Below are 22605 nucleotides of genomic sequence, written 5' to 3'. Positions count from 1 at the left end.
AAGCAAACAAATATAAATTAGAGGTGTAACAAGAAGGATATATATATATATATATACATACATACATATATATATATATATACATATATATATATATATATACATACATATACATATATATATATATATATATATATATATACACACACACACACACACACACAAATGTATCAAATAGTGTTCATTTAACAAGGCACATATGTACATTTGGTTCACTTTCATGTATATGAAACAATTACATGTAATAGTATAGCTGTATAGAAATACGTTATTATTGTATTTAAATTAAATTTATTTTATATTGGTGTAGACACCCAAATGTGTCTCCCCAAAACTAACCCAATGATGAATACCTTTCGCGTCATTTGTTATCGAACAAAGCAAAAGTGTGAAAAGTCTAGTGATGAGGATGTTTTTATTAAAATATCTCTTCTTTCTGTTTTTGAAAATATTTCTTTTCTTACTCTATTTATGAAAAACGTGCATTCTAGTTTATTTCGGTAAATTATATGGGTCCAATAATAGTGTAGTTGGATAGGGCTTGAAAAAACCTTTCCAATGATATATTATAAACCCAATTTCGATTAATAATGAGGAAGTTATGACCAAAATACTAAACTGGGCTCAAACCGGATTTTACCTACGGCCCAATGATCATGTGTAGGGTCCAATGATTTAATCTTATACCTAAACTAATTAGGATTTATTAGAAGATTATATGAGTTTCAAAAAGATCTTAATTATCCTTTTTGAAAAAAAAAATCAAAGAGTTTGAAATTGAATAAAACTTTCCCTATTTTAAATCCTAATTCTATTCGAATTTAAAGATGCTCAAAGACAGTCAGATATTATTTTTGTGCCTCATAATATTTATCCAAATCTTATATGGTTGCATAGATCTTGAAATTATCTTTCCAATGATATATTATAATATTAATTCCGAGCTATAACGAAAAAGATAGGAAAGAAATACGAAACTTTATCCAAAACTGACACCCTTCTACTATTTCCACCATATCTTTTTATCTACAAAATATTTTATTCTGATTTCAATTGGGTTGGAAAGTATACTTCAAGATCTGTCCAACGAGATATTATATGACTTATTTAGATTTCTGGATAAAAAGATATGATTAAAAACAAAATTCGCAAAAAAAACTATCCCAGCGCTAAACGACAAATCTGTCGCCTGGCGCTGCTACCTGTCATCTGGCGACAAGCTTGTCGTCTGGCGCTGAATCCATTCGTTGGAGACAAGAGGTATTTTATTCTGAATAAGACTTGATTTAATTCTGTGCTAATTTTTTCTATGAATAGGGGTTGTATCTCCTCGTTTTTAATCATTCACAATCATCATCTCTCTCTCTCTCTCTAAAAGCTAGAAGCTTTCTCTCTCTGCCTAATTTTTTTCTAAACCTTCCCTTTTACGAAATTCCTCATTCTTTTGTTCTAGATACACCTAGCCAAGTTCGAAGTTGCCTTCACCCTAAACGTGAAAGGTTTGATATTTCTGAGGGCTTGGTCCTAAATCTATATTTCAATTATTCTTTAATTTAATTGTTTGTTATATTATTTTCCTTGAAGTTACTAACCTGTGTATTTTGTTATTAGAAAGAGGTACGAGACATCAAAGTAAATACTTTAATTGTTTAATTATTGATCTTTTGATATAGAAATCATGCTTAGATTATTTTATTGATTCCTAGTATCATGTTAGGATGTTATTATTGCTTCCTAGTATCACGTTTAGATTAATTTCTAATATCAAGTATGACTATTATGATGCTTCCTATTTCTATCTTAATATCATGTTAGGGCTAAAGATTTGATCTTTAATGTTTAGGACATGCTAGGATTTGTTATTAATCTTGTTAGTATCATGCCAAGGATATTATTAATAATATTATGCTTTAACATGATTATTTTTATTATGATTGTTATTATTATGATTATTGTCATGATTTATGATGATGATTATTATTGTGTTGCTTGAAATATATTTATTGTTATTGCTAAATCACACCTTTTCTGCACGTTTAAAGGGAATTTGTACTTGTAATCACGCTTAATAAGATAATTAATAATCTTGTTTAAGATTAATTTAATTATAATTCAAGTGATCGCCAATAATAGATTTGTTGTGCGTTAATATTCAACCAACATATAGTACACAGGTTTAGGGTTAATCTAATGATTGTGTGTTAGTTAAAAAGCGCACATGAATACGAGAAGAATAAAGTAGAGGCCTATTTTTAGGGCAAGTTCAATATCTTTTAGGTTGGATTCATACCTTCATCCCTGAACTTCCAATCATGGTTCCAGACCTATTGGAGTTAACGATCTCCTGGATCGTTAAGGGGTGTAAAATTCACCTTGTGAACAGTTTACAAGTTCCTAAAACTTGTTGCCGACTCTTTTACTCTAGCTTCCTTCCCTTTGGACGCCACCATACTTAAGTGTATGATCACAATGGGGCTCAAGTGTGGGATGGCTTGAAATATTCCTTACAGTTTTTTGGCGACTCCACTAGAGAGGATTTATATTTTAATTTCTAAAATTTATTTTGGCAATGATTTAGAATGAGTGGATGAGACTTGAAAAGTTCTAAGCATTTCATGTGCGTAATTTTGATTGACATTATTGACATAAGCATAAAAAAGGTTCTCAATGGAAAAACCATCCGTAATGAGTAAAAAACATAGGATTTTTACACGTAGGAATCTAGGGAAATATCTTTCATAACTAAAGTCGAAAGAATGCTAAGAAAAAACTGGAAAATTCAAGAACAGAAAGCTGCCGAGGCATGTAGGAATTAAAGCTGAGAAAACAGCGTCAGCGCCAAACGACGGCACTGTCGCCCGGCGAAAAGCTTTTCATCTTGCGACAGCGCCAGCGTTTGGCGATGACGCTATTTTCTCGTGCCAAATTCTTCCACTACCGAGCCAGAAATAATCTATCTTCTTGTTTCGGCTAGTTTTATAGTACTGTTTGCTCGGTTTTACTTCCTGATTGAGTTTTCCCTTTTTTTGAAACCCATATGTGTTCTACATATGGCCATAACCCTCTAGGAATTCACGCTCAATCTATCCAATCGAACGCTCTTGGCAACGAAGGGTACATCCGAGTTTGTTGAATTCACCAAACTATGGAAGCGAGTTTAACTCGCGGGGTCCCATCCACTCGCGCCAACCCTTCCAAAGGTTAGGCTTCTGCGTGGTGCATTTGGACTCATAACAATGGACCCTCTTTGACTAACCCATATCCTGAACTTCAGAGAACTAGAGCCATGGTTAGGTTGCAAACTCATTGCATCATATTGTGACTATATGACCACTTGTGCATTATTTGTTGTGCATATCTTATATGTGTTTCCCCTAACCGTTTGTTTGACCTGTCAATGAGTTTAATAAATTAATTAACGACTAAAGGACTTTGATTTATTAATTAATTAATTTAAACTAATAAATATGTTTAAATTTGAGTCATAGTTCCTTTGAGTCAACCTGGATTTTTATTCCCATATACTGCACAAGCGTCCAATTATTTTGGTCATAACAGGAGGTCTACGAAGAGTTACGAGTTGTGAAAGCTATGGATCTGTAGCCCTAAGTTTTATCTTTCATTTGGCGTTGGTTTGGTCCGAATCAAAGTTACAAATAAAAAGTTAAGACTAAAATACTACAACCTGTCCAGTTTAGTGTACATACATGAGGTCTTAACTTAGTCTTTGTTCGAGTCCAGTCACATAGTCTAGTCACATGGTCATGACACAAGTCAAACATGTCACTTACACTCACAAATATTCACACACATTTTGTACAAAATCTTTTCACACCATGAACATGTCTTAGGTTCATGCATGAGTCGCTCTTTCCTTCATTTGAGTTGGGGTCCACTTTATTCTTAAATTCTTCTATATATTCCCATCTATATAATTTTTCACTCTCTACATACTTTGTCCATACCTATCATTCTCCCCTTTCTTTCATGATCTCTTCCCGTCCATCGCATGTTGAATAGAGCTTGAGTCAAAAATGAAAAACTTACCCCTAATTTCCTTTTCCACAGCACTTGGTCAAGGAGGGAAGGGCGATTAATCAAGGGAAACACCTTTGTTCAAGTGCTACTTTTTAACAAACCAATCACTCGGAAAAGAAAAGCTAAGAAGATAATGGCGTCTCAAAAAGAAGTTAATGAACTCAAGAAGGATGTGGCCAACCTAACTGAATTAATGAAGAGTATATCTCTTCAAGTCAATGACCTTGCGAGGTAACAACAAATGGAGCTCATGCAAGAAAGCTTGAGCAAAATATCCAATGACAATAGATTTCGGGGCATTAGCTCGCAAGGGGTCTTAGTGGACAAGGAACTTCTTCCGCAGAAGTTCAATGCCACTAACATCCCTAAGTCCAAGGCAACAAATAATCCTTACTTCCACTTAAGGTCATTCGAGACAATAATGAACATTAAAGGGATAAATAGGAAAAAATTTCATACATTATTTTCTTTATCGCTTGAAACTGTTTCTTAACAATGGTTCTTTTCTCTTGATAAAGAGAAAATCTCTACTTGGGATGCTATTGTAAACGCTTTCATTGATAGATATAAATGTAATATTCAAGTCAAAACCGAATATAGACAACTTGAGATGCTAAGACAAAAAGAGAATGAAGGCTTTACTTCTTTCTTTAATAAGTGGAGGGAAACTTCCGCTAAGATGATTGAGGTGCCCACAGAAAAAGAATCTGTAAGGATGTTCATCAAGAACCTTCAAGACAAGTATTCAAAGCATTTGAAATATCAACAAAACTTGAATACTTTCAAAACCGTCTATGACATAAGAATTTAAATATAAGATGACCTTGAAAAGAAAAAAGCTGCTAACAATAGAAGCAATAGTGGTTGGAAAGGAAAGAAGAATGACAATCCTTCTTCTTCCGAAAACGCCCCCTTTAGTAATAATGGTAGTACCTTTGATATCAATGAAGTCTTAGCCATGGATAATCAAGGGTCTAAAAAGCAACTAAGGAAAGATTTCACTCCTATTGGGATGAACTATGATACTGCCTTCGATCGACTCCTTGCCAAGGGACTCAATACTCCCATTGGACCTATTTAAGATCCCGCACCTGAGAAGAGATTGCCTAGTTGGAACCCAGATGCACATTGCAAGTACCATTAAGGTAGGGGTCATACTACTGAGAGCTGTTGGAAGCTAAAAGAGGCCTATTTTTAAGGAAAGATCAATCTCTTTTAGGTTGGATTTGTACCTTCATCCTCGAACTTCCAGTCATGGTTCCAGACCTATTGGAGTAACGATCTCCTGGATCGTTAAGGGGTGTAATCTTCACCCAGTGAACGGTTTACAAGTTAATTGGCGACTCTTTTACTCTAGCTTCCTTCCCTTTGCACGTCATCATGCTTAAGGGTATGATCACAGTGGGGCTCAAGTGTGAGATGGCTTGAAATATTCCCTACAGTTTTTTGGCGACTCCACTGGGGATCGAACCCAAAATCTCTGGTTTCACATACCAAGATTTCATGTTTAAAGGAGGCCATCCAATACTTGACCGATAATAACAAGCTTCCCATACCTCCAGCTAGCAAGAAGACAGAGTGATAATAAGGCATAAGACAAGAGGCGAGCTTCAACAATAAGATTTCGTGACCTTTTTTTCTATTTCTTTTATTCAACCTTTCCCCAATAAGTCTAGCATAGGCACCTTTTATTTTCCTTAGATCTTATTTTGTAGGTTTGTTCCTTTTTACTTTTTAATAAAATGAGCATTTCTGTATGATTATTTCATTACATTGCATTTTAAAAAAAAAAAATCCATGTCGAACTAAGCACAAGGTATACCAATGATTTGAGGCACCCTTTGTAGCCTATCATATCATCTTTACCCTTTCAAATATACAATCTTTTTTTGATAAACCACTTTGATCCTCACCTAACGGTAGGCCTTTTTTTCAACACACATCTACCTAACCTTGGGATGGGATAGTGTGCAATTTATGCAATTTTCAAAGAATAAAAGCTTGAGTGATTTTATAAAAATTTGACAAGAATAAAATAGCAATAAAAGTGTGCAAAAGGGCAAGTGTTCCAATGTCATTGATATGAACACGTCTTAGATTGCGTCTCTTATCGAGTGCTTGGTACCGTGCCATGAACGCCAAGTGAGTGATAGAACGCATGATTGGGATTTCCCACACTTATAAAAAAGGTTCAAAATACAAAAAAAAAAAAAAAAAAAAAGAGAGCAAAAATAAAAAAGGAAAGAGCTCAAAAGTGAGAAACCTCAAGCATAATAATACAAAGATTCAAAAGCAAGGTTGCACACCTTGGGGGCTTATCTAGGGTCTTGAGCCTTTATCCCTTTCTTCTTCAACCATTAGCCTAACCACGTTACAACCCTCAAAAGACATCTTTGAGATATACACATACTTGTGCGAGGTTCGGCTAGAGCTACGTTCGGCCTAATTCCTAAAGGATACATAGGAAACCTCACATCGAGGTGCGGTCGTAATAAAAATGCATTCATATTTACGTTCATCATTGATCATATCAAGGGGATCTCCTATGCTCATCCTTATCCATTTAGAGCTAAACTTGGGGGATAAATCCCTACATCATTAGCTTACCTAGCCTAAAGAGTCACCATTATTTGGCCCTTCTCATAATACTTTCCTATACACTTGGCCTTTGCAGCCTAGCTTTAGTGTCACTTTCACACACTGCACAGATACATGACCAAATGATACTTCCCTTAGAAACCTTTTGTCACGAAATCGTAACATAACGTGGAACCATACCTTGTCATCATTGTATCACAAAGTATGAAGTGCTTAGCCTCTGTGCCTAAGTTACCTATATACTTTCATCCAAAATTAACAATGGAGATAGCCTAGGATGTTACAATCTTCGCGCCCTAAGATACGACGTTGATTCTTACATTTGTTAAAGCTCATTCAACATGCACCTTCAAAAACTTCACTTCTTGTCTTTTTGCGTCTTTCTTTTTCGGGAGAAAGTCGGTACCTTCCATAAAAATGACGGAATTTTTTTTTTCTGCGTTTTCGAGTGCACATCCATTCTCATGAGTCAATACTTTGCACACACGAGTCACAATCGAGTTGAGTCGACCTCGAGTCGGTCAATCGTATCAAGTCAAGTTTACACCTTGAGTCATGTAAAGCCATGTGTGTCAAAACGCTTTGAGACGAGTCATGAAAAGTCATATGTGTTAAAAACACATTAAGTATTATGCAATGAGTCAAGAAACATTGAGCCTTAGGTGAACCCCTAAAGAAAAGATGAGAAAAGTCCTATAGTCTAAAATATAAATGCAGGTACAAAAGATTTAAAGCAAAAGGACGCAAATGGCTTAGCAAATCAACTAGAGTCGGCCTGATCGCAGTTAGATTGACGATCGACCTGAATGATCGAGCACATCCAGATTTTGATCAAGCACCTAAGACTCGGAAAAATCCTAAAGAATAGAGTTTTCAATAAAGTTTCAAGGCATAGGAAGCTATCACTTCCCAAGAGCAAGCGATAAAGAATTATCCTGGATTTTTCTAAAAACCGTAAATATAAACGCATGAAATTCTTCCAAGATAAGAGGAGTTTGAGTAAAACTTACATGGATTGGTAAATTAGAGATGAAGAGCTTTAATTTGCAAAAAGATTTGAGCAAGATTTGGTTGAAAGGAAACGACCAAGTTGAAGATTCAAAGCGAAATTGAGTGCAAATACATACAACAATAGCGAGGTAAAAATAGGGAAGACCCAACTCCGGCGCCAGACGACAAGGCTGTAGCCTAGCGACAACATCTGTCGACCTACGACAGAGCATAATTGCGGCGACAGTACATTCTAGCATATGCTGGTGCGACGACACAATATTTGGCCCTCATAAATCACTATGTGGACCTTATGCAACAATTTCGCGTTCCTTGGTACGCTAGTTAGACCCTATAAGCAATTTGACATGATTAAGTAATTGGCTCGGTTACAATCACAGTAGGTGATCGACCTGATAAAAGATCGTCTCACTTAGCTTAAAGCGCCTAAACATTGGCTCATCGCAAAGGCACCGACATAATGGTTCACAAGCAGCAAAAGGCGTCGACATAATGGTTCATAAATTGCAAAGGCACCAACATAATGGTTCACAAACAGTAAAATGCACCGACGAACTAGCACCGCAAAAATTTCAGCAAGTATCACATCAGCAAAGTTTGAGCGAGCTTTAAGGATCGACAACCGTTGGTCTTTGGTAATTTTCTTCGGAATATTATCGCAACGACTGAGGATGATTTCAAGCAAAGTTTTCTTCGACAATGTTCCTTAGGATGTGGAAAGTTGTCAGAAAGCTGAGGGTGGCTTTAAGCGAAGTTATCTTCGTCGACGTTCGCTAAGATTGAGGAGTTTTCATCTAGAATTAAGAAGATAGCACGAGATGGGCAGTCTTTGCCAACGTTCGCCAATATTGAGGAGGTTGTCACCTAGATTTGAGAAGATAGCACGAGATGGGCGGTCTTCGACAATATTCGCTATGATTGAGAAAGTTGTCACCATTATTCAAGAAAAAAGCTTGAGATGTAGCAGCATTGATCGACGGCATTCCCTAGCTTGTGGAGAGTTGTCACAAACAAATGAGGATGACTTCAAGCGGAGTTATCTTCGATGGCGTTCAATAGGATGTGGAAAGTTGTCAGAAAACTGAGGATGGCTTCAAGCGAAGTTATCTTCGACGGCGTTCCCTAGGATGTGGAAGCTTGTTTAAAGCAGGAGATGTCTTCAAGCGAAGTTATCTTCGATCATATTCCCTAGGATTTTGATGATGGTCATATAAAAATAGTGGAAATTAGAGGCAGCTACAAGCGTGGTAGTCTTCAGGCGATATCCCCTAGCTTGAGGAAGATCGTCACAAATTGGTTACTATAGAGACGTGTGCTCGACGATACAAGATACGCGTTTCTTAAATTTTTTATTTGTTTTAACTCACGTTAGTTTGCAGGTATCGGCGTTACAAGAATGATTTAGGATCGCAGAACGTTCGGAATCATTCTCCGTCCCTATCGCTACTTTGACTTTTGTTTTTGAAACATAAGTTTCTTCGAACTCAATCAAAGTGGGGGCTTCTGTAGACACCTAAATGTGTCTCCCCAAAACTAAACCCATTGATTAATAAATTCCATATCATTTTTTATCGAACAAAGCAAAAGTGTGTAAAGTCTAGTGATGAGGATGTTTTTATTAAAATATCTCTTCTTTCTGTTTATGAAAATATTTCTTTTCTTACCCTATTTATGAAAAATGTGCATTCTAGTTTATTTTGGTCCATGATATGGGTCCAATAATAGTGTAGTTGGATGGGGATTGAAAAAACCTTTCTAACGATATATTATAAACTCAATTCTGATGAATAATAAGGAAGTTATGGCCAAAATTCTAAACTGGGCTCAAACTGGATTTTACCTACGGCTCAATGATCATGTGGAGGGTCCAAAGGTTTAATCCTATTCCTAAAATAATTAGGATTTATTAGAAGCTTCTATGAGTTTCTAAAAGATCTTAATTATCCTTTTTGAAAAGATAAATCAAAGAGTTTGAAATTGAATAAAACTTTTCCTTTTTAATCCTAATTCTATTTGAATTTAAAGATGTTCAAAGAAAATCAGATATTATTTTTGTGCATCATAATAATGATCCAAATCTTATATGGTTGGATAGATCTTGAAATTATCTTTCCAATGATATATTATAATATTAATTCCGAGCTATAACGAAAAAGATATGAAAGAAATACGAAACTTTATCCAAAACTGACACCCTTCCACTATTTCGGCCATATCTTTTTATCTACAACATATTTTATTCTGTTCTAATTGGGTTGGAAAGTAGACTTCAAGAGCCTTGCAACGACATATTATATGACTTATTTGGATTTTTGGATTAAAAGATATGATTAAAAACAAAATCCGCAAAAAATTGTCCCAACGCCAAACGACAAGTCTGTCGACTGGCGCTGCTACCTGTCGTCTAGCAACGAGCTTGTCGTCTGGCGCTGACTCCTATCCTTGGAGACATGAGGTATTTTATTCTAAATATTAGGGTTGTACAGAGTGCGGTTTAGACCGCACCAAACTGCAATTTTGTGGTTTGGTGCGGTTTGCGGTTTGAAAATTGCAGTGCAGTTTTCTAAAATGACCAAACTATGGTTTGCGATTTGGTGCGGTTTCTAAAATTATTGAGACCAAACCACATCGCGAACCGCACTTTAATGCGGTTTGCAATTTTTGTACTATATTTTCATTAAAATTATATAAAAGAACTAAAATATATGAGCTAATTTTTTACAATTAGTCAATTAAAGGTTAATAAAAAGAGTTTAATATTTAAATTATCAACTAATATTATAATATAAAATAAAAGTTTTGTTTTAAAAAGAATAATTACAATTTTAATAAAATACGGTTAAACCGCAGACTGCATCTTCCGGTGCGGTTTTTTTAAAAAATGTGGTTTGGTGCGGTTTGACAAAATTACAACCTGCACTTTTGCGGTTTGGTGCGGTTTATGATCCAAACCGCACCGCTGACACCCCTACTAAATATGTCTCGATTTTTAATTATGTGCTATTTTTTCTATAAATAGGGGTCGTATCTCCCCGTTTTTAATCATTCACAATCCTCATCACTCTCTCTCTAAAACCTAGAAGCTCTCTATCTCTCACTCACTCACACTCTCTCTCTCTCTCTCTCTCTCTCTCTCTCTCTCTCTCTCTCTCTCTCTCTCTCTATATTTTTTTTCTAAACTTTTCCTTTTACAAAATTCCTCATTCTTTAGTTCTAGACACACCTATCCAAGTTCGAAGTTGCCTTCACCCTAGACCTGAAAGGTTTGATATTTCTGAGGGTTTGGTCCCAAATCTATATTTCAATTATTCTTTAATTTAATTGTTTGTTTTATTATTTTCCTTGAAGTTACTAATGTGTGTATTTTATTATTAGAAAGAGGTGCGAGGCATCGAAGTAAGTACTTTAATTGTTTAATTATTGATCTTTTGATATAGAAATCATGCTTAGATTATTTTATTGTTTCCTAGTATCATGTTAGGATGTTATAATTTCTTCTTAGTATCATGTTTAGGGTAATTTCTAATATCAAGTATGATTATTATGATGCTTCCTTTTTCTTTTTTAGTATCATGTTAGGGCTAAATATTTTATCTTTAATGTTTAGTGACATGCTAGGATTTGTTATTAATCTTGTTAGTATCATGTCTAGGATCTTACTAATAAAATATTATGGTTTAACATGATTATTTTTATTATGATTGTTATTATTATGATTATTGTCACGATTTATGATGATGATGATTATTGCGTTGCTTGATATATATTTATTGTTATTGCTTGATCACGCCTTTTTTGCATGTTCAAAGGGAATTTATACTTGTAATCACGCTTAATAAGATAATTAACAATCTTGTTTAAGGTTATTTTGATTATAATTCAAGTGATCGACAATAATCGATTTGTTGTGCATTAATATTCCACCAACATAGATTAAATAGGTTCAGGGTTAATCTAATGATTGTATGTTAGTCAAAAAGCGCACATGAATACGAGAAGAATAAAGTAGAGGCCTATTTTTAGGGCAAGTTCAATCTCTTTTAGGTTGGATTTGTACCTTCATCCCCGAACTTCTAGTCATGGTTCCAAACCTATTGGAGTTAACAATCTCCTGAATCGTTAAGGGGTGTAACTTTCACCCTGTGAATGGTTTACAAGTTCCTAAAACTTGTTGGCGACTCTTTTACTCTAGCTTCCTTCCCTTTGGATGCCACCATACTTAAGTTTATGATCACAGTGGGGCTCAAGTGTGGGATGACTTGAAATATTCCATACAATTGGGAATTACTTTTCACAATGATTTATTTAAATAAATAGAATTTGAAGGCGTATGTATTTGCATACATCTTACTATGAAACTTACACATAGCTTTTGAAATGAACATTTGGTGATACAAAAATGAACATTTGTTGAAATACGAATAAACAAAAATGAATATTGAATGATTTAATACTTTTTATAATAAAAATAGTATGAATGCATTAATCCTTGTAAATATTTGCTCTATCGTTTTTAGTTATAGAGAATTCTTAAAATTCAATTCAGAAAATATATTAATTTGAACAAAAAATGCTCATTATAAAAATGAACATTTTAAAAAAATTACAAGAAATTCATAAATGAAAAATGGCGGGACGGAGCACGTGCGGAGGATGGGGGGGTGCAGGCAGTGTTCCCTACCGTGGGGTGTAGGTAAAAATTTGTATCCTACATACTCTTATTGGAATAACCTATTTCATTTAAATAAGCCTAACCCTTTATTTGAACCCTTGTGGGTCAAATATTCCATAACTCAAGCCCATTTATTTATTGTTCCCAAACTTAAACCCTATTCTCTACTTTATAAATACCTCTCAAAACCCAAAAAATTTCCCACACAAAGAGTCTTAAAAACAGAGTTGCAAAGTAAGCACTCCATCTCTCTATTTTACTAGATTAGGCCATGTGCATGCACAGTAATTTTTAATAACTATTTGTAAGTAAACTATTAATTTGTCTAAAATATTATAATGAATTTAACGTAAAAGAGCCTATAATGAATTTATTATAAAGGAGACTATTAGCCAGCTTAGATAGCTATTTCTAAAACACAATTGACTCACATGTATTTTTTTTCTTCATATTTTTAATTTCACCAACAAATATTTTAGTATATAGTTATTGATTGGTACCATTTTCTTGTTTTTAACCAAATAAATTTCTTAAAATGTTGTACATCACACTCCATGATACATAAAATATTTTATTTTAAGTATATTTTTAATATTTGATATTCAAATTACTTTCTTGGAGCTTTTAATATATAATTAAATATAAAAAACCCCTTGTTGTAATAATTTTTGTACATAATATTCTGACACAATTTATGTTAAAAATCCAATTAATTATTATTATTTTTTTGCTTAAGTTTTTATTGTTGTCGATATGCATATTATGGTAGAATATATCAAATCTTTTATTTATGTATTAGTTGCTATATTTTTATTTATGTATAAGATTTTTTCCTAATAAAAAAAGAACTAAAGGACACACCGGAAAATGACACGTGTCATTGTTGGTGTGTCCTTTAATATATAATAATAATATAATATAGTTAATAGTTATTGATTGATTGATTTTTCTTTTTCCTTAATTTCTTTTCTTTCTTTTTTCTCTTATTCTTTCCCTGCTTCTTGTTGTGCGTGGGAGTTTTGGCACCCCAAAACCACTCACGCCATGCAGCCATCACCGTCCGGCGACCCCACCTCCAAGTCACCCTTGTCGGTGAGTCACACCAAACACCGTGAGCCACTATCTCCTCTCTCCTCCTTGTTTTAATTATTATTCCTATAATTTATACTTTGGGTTTTTGGTTTTAATTGTTTAAATATAATTAGTATGTTTTATAATTAGGTTTTGATGATTAAAGATTGTAAATTTTAGGGTATAAAGTGTTTTAATTTCATATTTTATAAAGTATTAAAAGTTAGGGTTTTAATTATAAAAGAATTGATTTTTTTAGGGTTCTAACTTGCAATTAATTTGGGGAATTTATATACCCATTAATTGTAAGTGATAATAAAGTTCAATAATTGTACCTTTGGTGTTTTATAAGTACTACTTTTGGTGTTTTAATTAAAAGAGGTTGATTACCCATAAGAAGAGAAGGTTTTAAGTGGTTTGAATTGAATTTTCGGATTTACTAGGGTAGCTAACGTGAGCGATGCGCGTGCCATAGTAGTCATATTCCGAATCTCTTTTGGTTTAACCTTACATCACAAATTTAATGATTGGCAACATAATGAAATAAAAATATATAAATAAATATATTTAGGGGTATCAATGTCCACACATTAATCTCAAGAGTTAAAAATGAAGAGGTAATAATTATAATGAGGGTAAATAGGTAAATAAACATTTTAAATGATATAATTGTCCAAACACTATTCATTAAAAAAAACTTGTACATTTTAATGAGGGTATATATGTAAATAAACATTTTAAAGGGTATAACAGGCATAATACTATTCATAAGAATAATAATCTTGTACTTTTCATAAGACTAGGGCGCCAAAGCGCACATTGCGCGCAGGATGGTTAGCCCTTTCGACTTTGTTTTTTCTTGGCTTGTGTTTTCACTTGACATGGACTTAATGGATTAATAAAGAAATATCTCTCCATTCCTTAGCCTTATTTTTCTTTGGCTTGTGTTTGCACTTCACATGGAGATAATCGTCCGCTACGGAGGGTTCTTGTCTTTGATGTTATAGGATATTATGGGAAATATAATACAACAGGTTGTACCCCTTATTTAAGTAGTGATAAGAGAAAAAAAAAGTGTTAACCCTTTATATAAGAATTTATGATACTAGTATATCTTTTGCGCTCATTGGCCTAATTGGAAACAACAATGGACAACATGTCAACATATAGTAGTATAGGGTGCTTCACAATACATAGTAGTGGCATAAATATATAATAGTATTTAGATACACGTGATTACACAATGCTCAATAATTATAATCAGAAAATGACGGACAAAATAATGCTTTTAACAATTTGGTTAATTTTGCGGTAAAATAAGCTTTATACATCCCCATAACTCCCTTGAATCTCTTCTTGCTTTCTTCCACTTTTTACCGTAGTCAATTTGAATTTCTGTATTCCTAGTACATCTACTTTGGCATAATCGTATTTCATTAGTCTCAATGTCTAGTAAACACAATTATGTGTAAGTCATTAATTTTGACCTTCACGAAATAAAGAAAAAAACACCCACATAAAGCAACAACCTTTCGTTGTCGTCTAGTGACTAATGTTGTCATATAATTCAACCATAAACCCCCCACCCCAATTAAATATAGAAAATTTATAACTTTATTATTCCATTCTCCATTTAATTTTTAATTTATTGATGAGTCTTAAGATATTACAAAATTACACATGTGGGTAAGAAGGTAAACAAACATTTTGAGGGGTATAATGGTCCGTGCACTATTCATAAGAGCAATTTTATACTTTTTATAAAGTAGGGATAGGGATTTGAGGGGTAAAAACATTAAGTGTGCTAGAATTTTTATATAAGCACTATAATTATGTTTTTACTTTGTGGTTTTAATTACCCACTTAAAGAAAGCGTTTTAAAGGTTTTAAACCAAAATTTTAGCTTATTGGAGAGCTTTTAAGATGTTTAAAAGTTGCTGAAAATTTGTGTGAATAAGGGAGCAATTGAGTTTATATATTTGGTATTGTAGGAGACTTTTGGTTGAGTAATGTTTAGCATTTTAACTAGTTGAAAAGATGATTTGAGGTACATATGCGCGTAGGATATCTTAATTATGCGTAGTACCATGCTAAGAAAATAATTGGTATCAAGTATGAGATTAGTATTGTAGGGAATATTTCAAGCATTACCCTAAACTTGAACCCCACTGTAATCATACACTTAAGCATGGTGGCGTCCAAAGGGAAGGAAGCTAGAGCAAAAGAGTCGCCAACAAGTTGTAAGAAATTGTAAACCGTTCACAAGGTGAAGGTTACACCCTTTAATGATCCAAGAGATCGTTAACTCCAATAGGTCTAGAACCAAGACTGGAAGTTCGGGGATGAAGGTACAAATCCAACTAAAAGAGAAAGAACCTGCCCTAATAATAGGCCTCTACTTTATTCTTCTCGTATTCGTGTGCGCTTTCTGACTAACATGCAATCAATAGGTTACCCTAAACCTATTTATCTATGTTGGTTGAACATTAATGCTCAAATATATCTATTTTTGGCGATCACTTGCATTATAATCAAATTAACCCTACACAAGATTATTAATTATCTTATTAAGTGTGATTACAAGTACAAATTCTCTTTAAACATGCATAAAAGGCGTGATCAAGCAATAACAATAAATAAGTATCAAGAAACATGATAAATCATCATAATAATAATAATAATCATGATAACAATAATTATAACAATCATAATAATCATAATTAAAATAATCATGTTAACAATAAAGCATAATAATAGCAAGGTCCTAGACATGATATTAACAAGATTAATAACAAACCCTAGCATGTCACTAAACATCAAAGTTCAAAGTTTTAACCCTAACATGATACTAACATGCTATTAGGAAAGAAAATAGGAAGCATCATAGAAATCATAATTGATTTAAGAAACTTATTCTTTACCCTAAACATGATACTAGGAAGCAATAAACATTCTAGCATGATACTAGGAATCAAAATAACAACCTAAACATGATTTCTATATCAGACGATCAATTAAACAACTAAAGTACTTACTTGGATGCCTCATACCTTTTTCTAATAACCAAAATACACACGTTAGTAAGTTCAAGGAAAATATAAAAATTAAAGAATTAATTTAAATAATTGAAATAGAGATTTGGGACCAAACCCTCAGAAATACCAAACCTTTCACGTCTAGGGTGAAGTCAACTTCGAATTATGCTAGGTGTGTCTAGATCTTGTGAATGCGAAATTGTAAAAAAGGCTAGTTTAGAAAGAGAGAGAGATAGAGAGAGTATCAAGAATTTCTTGCTGAGATTTGGTATTCCAAAACATAGATTTAAGGAGGCTATTTATAACGAAAATCAGCCGGAACATGATAAAAAAGAACCGGAGTTTCGAGAAGAATAAAACACGACGCTGGCGCCGCACAAGCCTCTGTCGCCAGGCCACAACCTGTGGTGCAGCACTGCAGACAGGTTTTTCACACGTTTTCATATTTTTGATAAAATTAAGCGTACGAGGAGTAAAACTGTAATTTCATTTAAGACACTTCTTTTATTCTAAATAAAACTCTTAAAACTCAATTATCAATGCTAATCACATTAGGATTCAAAAGAACCTTTTAGAAGATTGTAGAAGACTATAATCAATCCTCATTGCATTAGGAATGATAAATCATAATAGGCCCTCCTCTAGATAATTGGGCCGCATATAAAGATCAAATCGGGCCCAGTTTAGTAATTTGGCCATAACTTCCTCATTATTCATCGGAATTGGGCTTATAATATATCGTTGGAAAGCTCTTTTCGAACCCGATCCAAATACACCACTATTGGACCCTTGTCATGGATAAAACTAAACTGTATTGGATATTTTCATAAAATAGGTTTTCAAAAACTGAGAGAAAGAAGAGAATTAAAAACTAACCGCAACACCAAACTTTCCACACTTTCACTTCATTCAATTATGATTCAACGTGAAAAGCATTCATCATTGGGTTTGGTTTTGGGGATACACATTTGGGTGTCTACAGAAGCCTCCACTTTGACTGAGTTTGGAGAAACGCAAGTTTTGTAAACAAAAGTCAAAGTAGCAATAGGGACGGAGAATGATTCAGAACATTCTACGATCCTAAATCATTCTTGTAATGCTGATACCTGCAAAACTAGCGATAGTTAAAACATATAAGAGAGTTAAAGAAATGTGTATCTTGCACCGTCGAGCACACGTCTCTTGGGTAACAGATTTGTTGCTGCATTTGTCGTTGTGACAACCTTCCACAAGCTATTCCACAAGCTAGGGAACGCCATGTTGTTGTTTTGATGTTCACTCGTCTCTGAACAATATAGTTTTTTTGGATATGTTCACGCGCCTTTGAACAAAGAGCCTCTTTTTAATATGTCCCACGCGTCTTTGAACAAAGAGCTTCTGAATGATATGCACACGCGTCTCTGAGCAAAAGAGCTTTGGTGATATGTCCACGAGTCTCTGAACAAAGAGTTTCTGAATGATATGCCTACGCGTCTCTGAGAAAAAGAGCTTTGATGATATGTCCACGCGTCTCTGAACAATAGAGCTTTGATACTTGAATGTTTGTTGCGATCGTTCGGTTGGCTGCGAACGGGAGCTTTGCTGAATAGTTGTATCCTATAAAAATCAAAAGATTGCCAAAAGACTTTGCTAGTGCTTTTCTTTGGGTTGACGTAAGGCTTAATGTTTTTTTTCTTAGGGTTGACCAAAGGTGATTGGACTGACTTGAGGTTGACCCAATGCGAGTAACTGACTTGAGGTCGACCTAAGGTGAATTGACACGTGTGACTCATGACTCGTGTGTGCATTGTATTGTGATGTGCTTGACTCAAAATGCAAAAAAGCAAAAAATTTCCGTCATTTTTGTGGAGGGTACCGACTTTCACCCGAAAAAGAAAGACGTAAAAAAATAAAGAAGCAAAGTTTTTGAAGGTGCATGTTGAATGAGCTTAGTCAAATGTTGTGCAAGGATTAATTCATCCTAGGCTATCTCAATTGTTGACTCCATGATGAAAGTATTTGGGTAACTTAGGCACGGAGGCTAAGCACTTTGTACTTTGTGATGCAATGATGAGTGATGAGTGATTTTGTTATGACAAAGTATGCTTCAATGTTGTGTTAAGATTTCATGACAAAGGGTTCCCAAGGTAAGGACTATTTGGTAATGTATCTGTGCAGTGTGTGAAAGTGGCACTAAGGTTAGGCCCCAAGAGCTAAGTGTGTGGAAAAAATATATTGAAAAGAGTCAAATGGTGGTGACTCTTAAGCTGGGTAAGCTAATGATGTAAGGATCAAGCCCCCAAGTCTAGCTCTAAATGAATAGGTATAAGCATTGGAGATCCTTTGATATGATCATGGTGTAAGTGTGTGAATGTGAATATGGATGTATGTTTATTGCGGCCGCACCCCTTTATGAGGTTGCCTACGTATCCGTTAGGAATCAGGCCGAACGTAGCTCTAGCCGAACCTCGTACAAGTATGTGTATACCTCAAAGAGGTCTTTTAAGGGTTGTAATGTGGTTAGGCTAAAGGTTTGAAGAAGAAGGGGATAAAGGCTCAAGACCCTCGATAAGCCCCCCAAGGTGTGCAACTTTGCTTTTGAATATATGTATTTTCATGCTTAAAGTTTCTCACTTTTGAACTCTCTTTTGTTTATATTTTTTACTCTCTTTCTTTTTTTGCTTTTGCATTTTTTATTTTTAACCTTTTGATAAGTGTGGGCAATCCCGATCATGCGGTCTATCACTCACTTGGCATTCATGTTTCTCAGACACGATACCGAGCACTCGATAAGAAACGCAATCTGAGACGTGTTTTTCATATCAAAGACATTTTCATATCAAAGACATTGGAACACTTGCCCTTTTGTACACTTTTATTGTTTTTGCTATTTTATTTATTTTGATCCTTTGAAATCACTCAATATTTTTATGAAATTGAAAATTGCAAAAGCTGAACACCATCCCATCCCAAGGTTAGGTAGATATGGGTTGAAAAATGAAAGATATATCGTTAGACGAGGCTCAAAGTGGTTTATCAAAAAAGGATTGCATATTTGAAGGGTGAAATGTGATATGATGTGGCTACAAGGGGTGCCTCAAATCATTGGTATACCTTGTGCTTAGTTTGACATGGTTTTTTTTTTTTTTTTTTTTTTTTTTTTTTTTTTTTTTTTTTGTGTGCAATGCAATGATCATATGTAAGGAAATAAATGCTCATTTTATTTAAAAAGTGAAGGGTAAAAATCAAACTCTAAGAAATAAATTCAGGGAGGATGAAGGGTGCCTATGCTAGACTTATTGGGGAAGGGTTTGAAAAAAAGAAGAAGAAAGCATGAAATCTTGGTGAGAAGCTTGTCTTGTGCATTTGTTTCATCATTACCCTCATTTTATTTTTTTGTTTGTCAATCACATGACTCAAAATCGATTCAACATGCATGGATGGAAGAAGGTAGGAAGAATGAAGGTTGTGATATGGAGAAAGCATGTAGAGAATGGAAAGATGATTTAGATGGAGGAATATGAAAAAATTAGGAATAGAATGTACCCCCAACTCAAATGACGGAAAAAACCGACTCATGCATGAACCTAAGACATGATCATGGTGTGAAAAGATTATTTACAAAATGTGTTCTAAGACTAGTGAGTTTAGGTGACATGCTAAGACTTATGTCATGACCATGTAGCTAGACTATGTGACTAGACTAAGTTTAGACTTCACATATATGCATTAAACTGGACAGGCTGTGGTATTTTAGTCATAACTTTTGATCTGTGACTCTGATTGGGATGAAACCAGCGCCAAATTAAAGATAAAACTCGGGTCTACAGATCCATAGTTTGTACGACTTGTTAATCTTTCTAAACCTCCGGTTATTACCAAAACAAATTGACGCTTGTGCAGTATACGGGAATAAAAATACGGGTTGACTTAAAGGAACTATGACTCGATTTAAGGCATATTTATTGGTTCCAAATTAATTAATCAATTAATTAAGAAAAACCCTTTAGTCATTGGTTAATTTATTAAGACTTATTTACAAACACAAGTCAAACCAAACGGTTAGTTTAATCACATGTAAGTATGCACAAGTAGAAGGTGCACAAGTAATAAAGTAGTCACAACATGATGCAATGAGTTTGCAACCTAACCATGACTCTAGTTCTCTAAAGTTTGGGATATGGGTTCATCAAAGAGGGTCCATGGTTATGAGTCCGGATGCACCGCGCTGAAGCCTTACCTTTGGAAGGGTTGACACATGTGGATGGGACCCCGCGAGTTAAACTCGCTTCCATGGTTTGGTGAATTCAACATTCTCGGATGTACCCTTTGTTGCTCAGAGCGTTCAATCAGGTACATGGAACATGAAATCCCAGAGGGTTATGTCCATATGTAGAACCCATATGGGTTTCAGAAAAGTGAGAAAAACTTAATCAGGAAGTAGAATTAAGCCAACAGTGCTAGAACTGGTCGAAATTAGAACGCATATTTCTGGCTCAGTATTGGAAGAACGCAGCGCCAACCAACAAGGACTGTCACCGGGATATGAGCCCTCCCTCCTGTCGACAGAGCCATATCTTCGGCGACAAGCTCTATTTTCTAGACGCCAGTTCCTACATGCCTCAACAACTTTCTGTGTTCTTAGAATTTTTAAGTTTTCGCAGTATTATTTCGATTCTAGTTGTGAAAGATATTCCTCTAATTTCCTACGTGTAAAAATCCTATGTTTTTGACTTATTACGGATGGCCTTTCCAATGAGAAATTTTTTATGCATATGACGATAACGTTAATCAAAATTACACACATGAAATACTTAGAACTTTTCGAGTCTCATCCACTAATTCTAAATCATTGCCGAAATAAATTTCAGGAATTAAAATAGAAATCCTCCCCAGTGGAGTCGCCAAAAACTGTAGGGAATATTTCAAGCATTACCCCAAAATTGAACCCCACTGTAATCATACACTTAATCATGGTGGTGTCAAAAGGGAAGGAAGCTAGAGCAAAAGAGTCGCCAACAAGTTTTAGGAACTTGTAAACCGTTCACAGGGTGAAAGTTACACCCCTTAACGATCCAAGAGATCGTTAACTCCAATTGGTCAGGAACCAAGACTGGATGTTCAGGGATGAAGGTACAAATCCAATCTAAAAGAGAAATAAGATGCCTTAATAATAGGCCTCTACTATATTCTTCTCGTATTCATGTTCGCTTTAACGCACAAATAAATCTGTTTATCTATGTTGGTTGAACATTAACGCACAAATAAATCTATTATTGGCGATCACTTGAATTATTATAATCAAATTAACCCTAAACAAGATTATTAATTATCTTATTAAGTGTGATTACAAGTACAAATTCCCTTTAAACTTGCATAAAAGGCGTGATCAAGCAATACAATAAATAAGCATCAAGCAACATGATAAATCATAATAATAATAATAATAATAATAATAATAATAATAATAATAATAATAATAATAATAATAATGATAACAATAAATATAACAATCATAATAATCAAAATTAAAATAATCATGTTAACAATAAAGCATAATAATAGCAAGATCCTAGGCATGATACTAACAAGATTAATAACAAACCCTAGCATGTCATTAAACATAAAAGGATAAAGCTTTAACCCTGACATGATACTAACATGCTATTAGGAAAGAAAATAGGAAGCATCATAGAAATCATAATTGATTTAAGAAACTTATTCTTTACCCTAAACATGATACTAGGGAGAAATAAACATCCTAGCATGATATTAGGGAGCAATAAACATCCTAGCATGATATTAGGAATCAAAATAACAACCTAAACATGATTTCTATATCAAAAGATCAAATAAACAACTAAAGTACTTACATGGATGTCTCGTACCTCTTTCTAATAACAAAATACACACGTTAGTAACTTCAAGCAAAATATAAAAATTAAAGAATTAAATTAAATAATTGAAATAGAGATTTGGGACCAAACCCTCAGAAATACCAAACCTTTCACGTTTAGGGCGAAGGAAACTTCAAATTATGCTAGGCGTGTCTAGATCTTGTGAATGCGGAATTCTGTTTGTAAAAAAGCTAGTTTAGAATGAGAGAGAGAGATAGATAGTTAGAGAGAGAGAGAGAGAGAGAGAGAGAGAGAGAGAGAGAGAGAGAGAGAGAGAGAGAGAGAATATCAAGAATTTCTTGAT

This window comes from Chenopodium quinoa, unplaced genomic scaffold (genome assembly GCF_001683475.1).
Source record: "Chenopodium quinoa cultivar QQ74 unplaced genomic scaffold, ASM168347v1, whole genome shotgun sequence".
NCBI lineage: Eukaryota > Viridiplantae > Streptophyta > Magnoliopsida > Caryophyllales > Amaranthaceae > Chenopodium > Chenopodium quinoa.
This window is presented reverse-complemented; position numbering follows the sequence as displayed.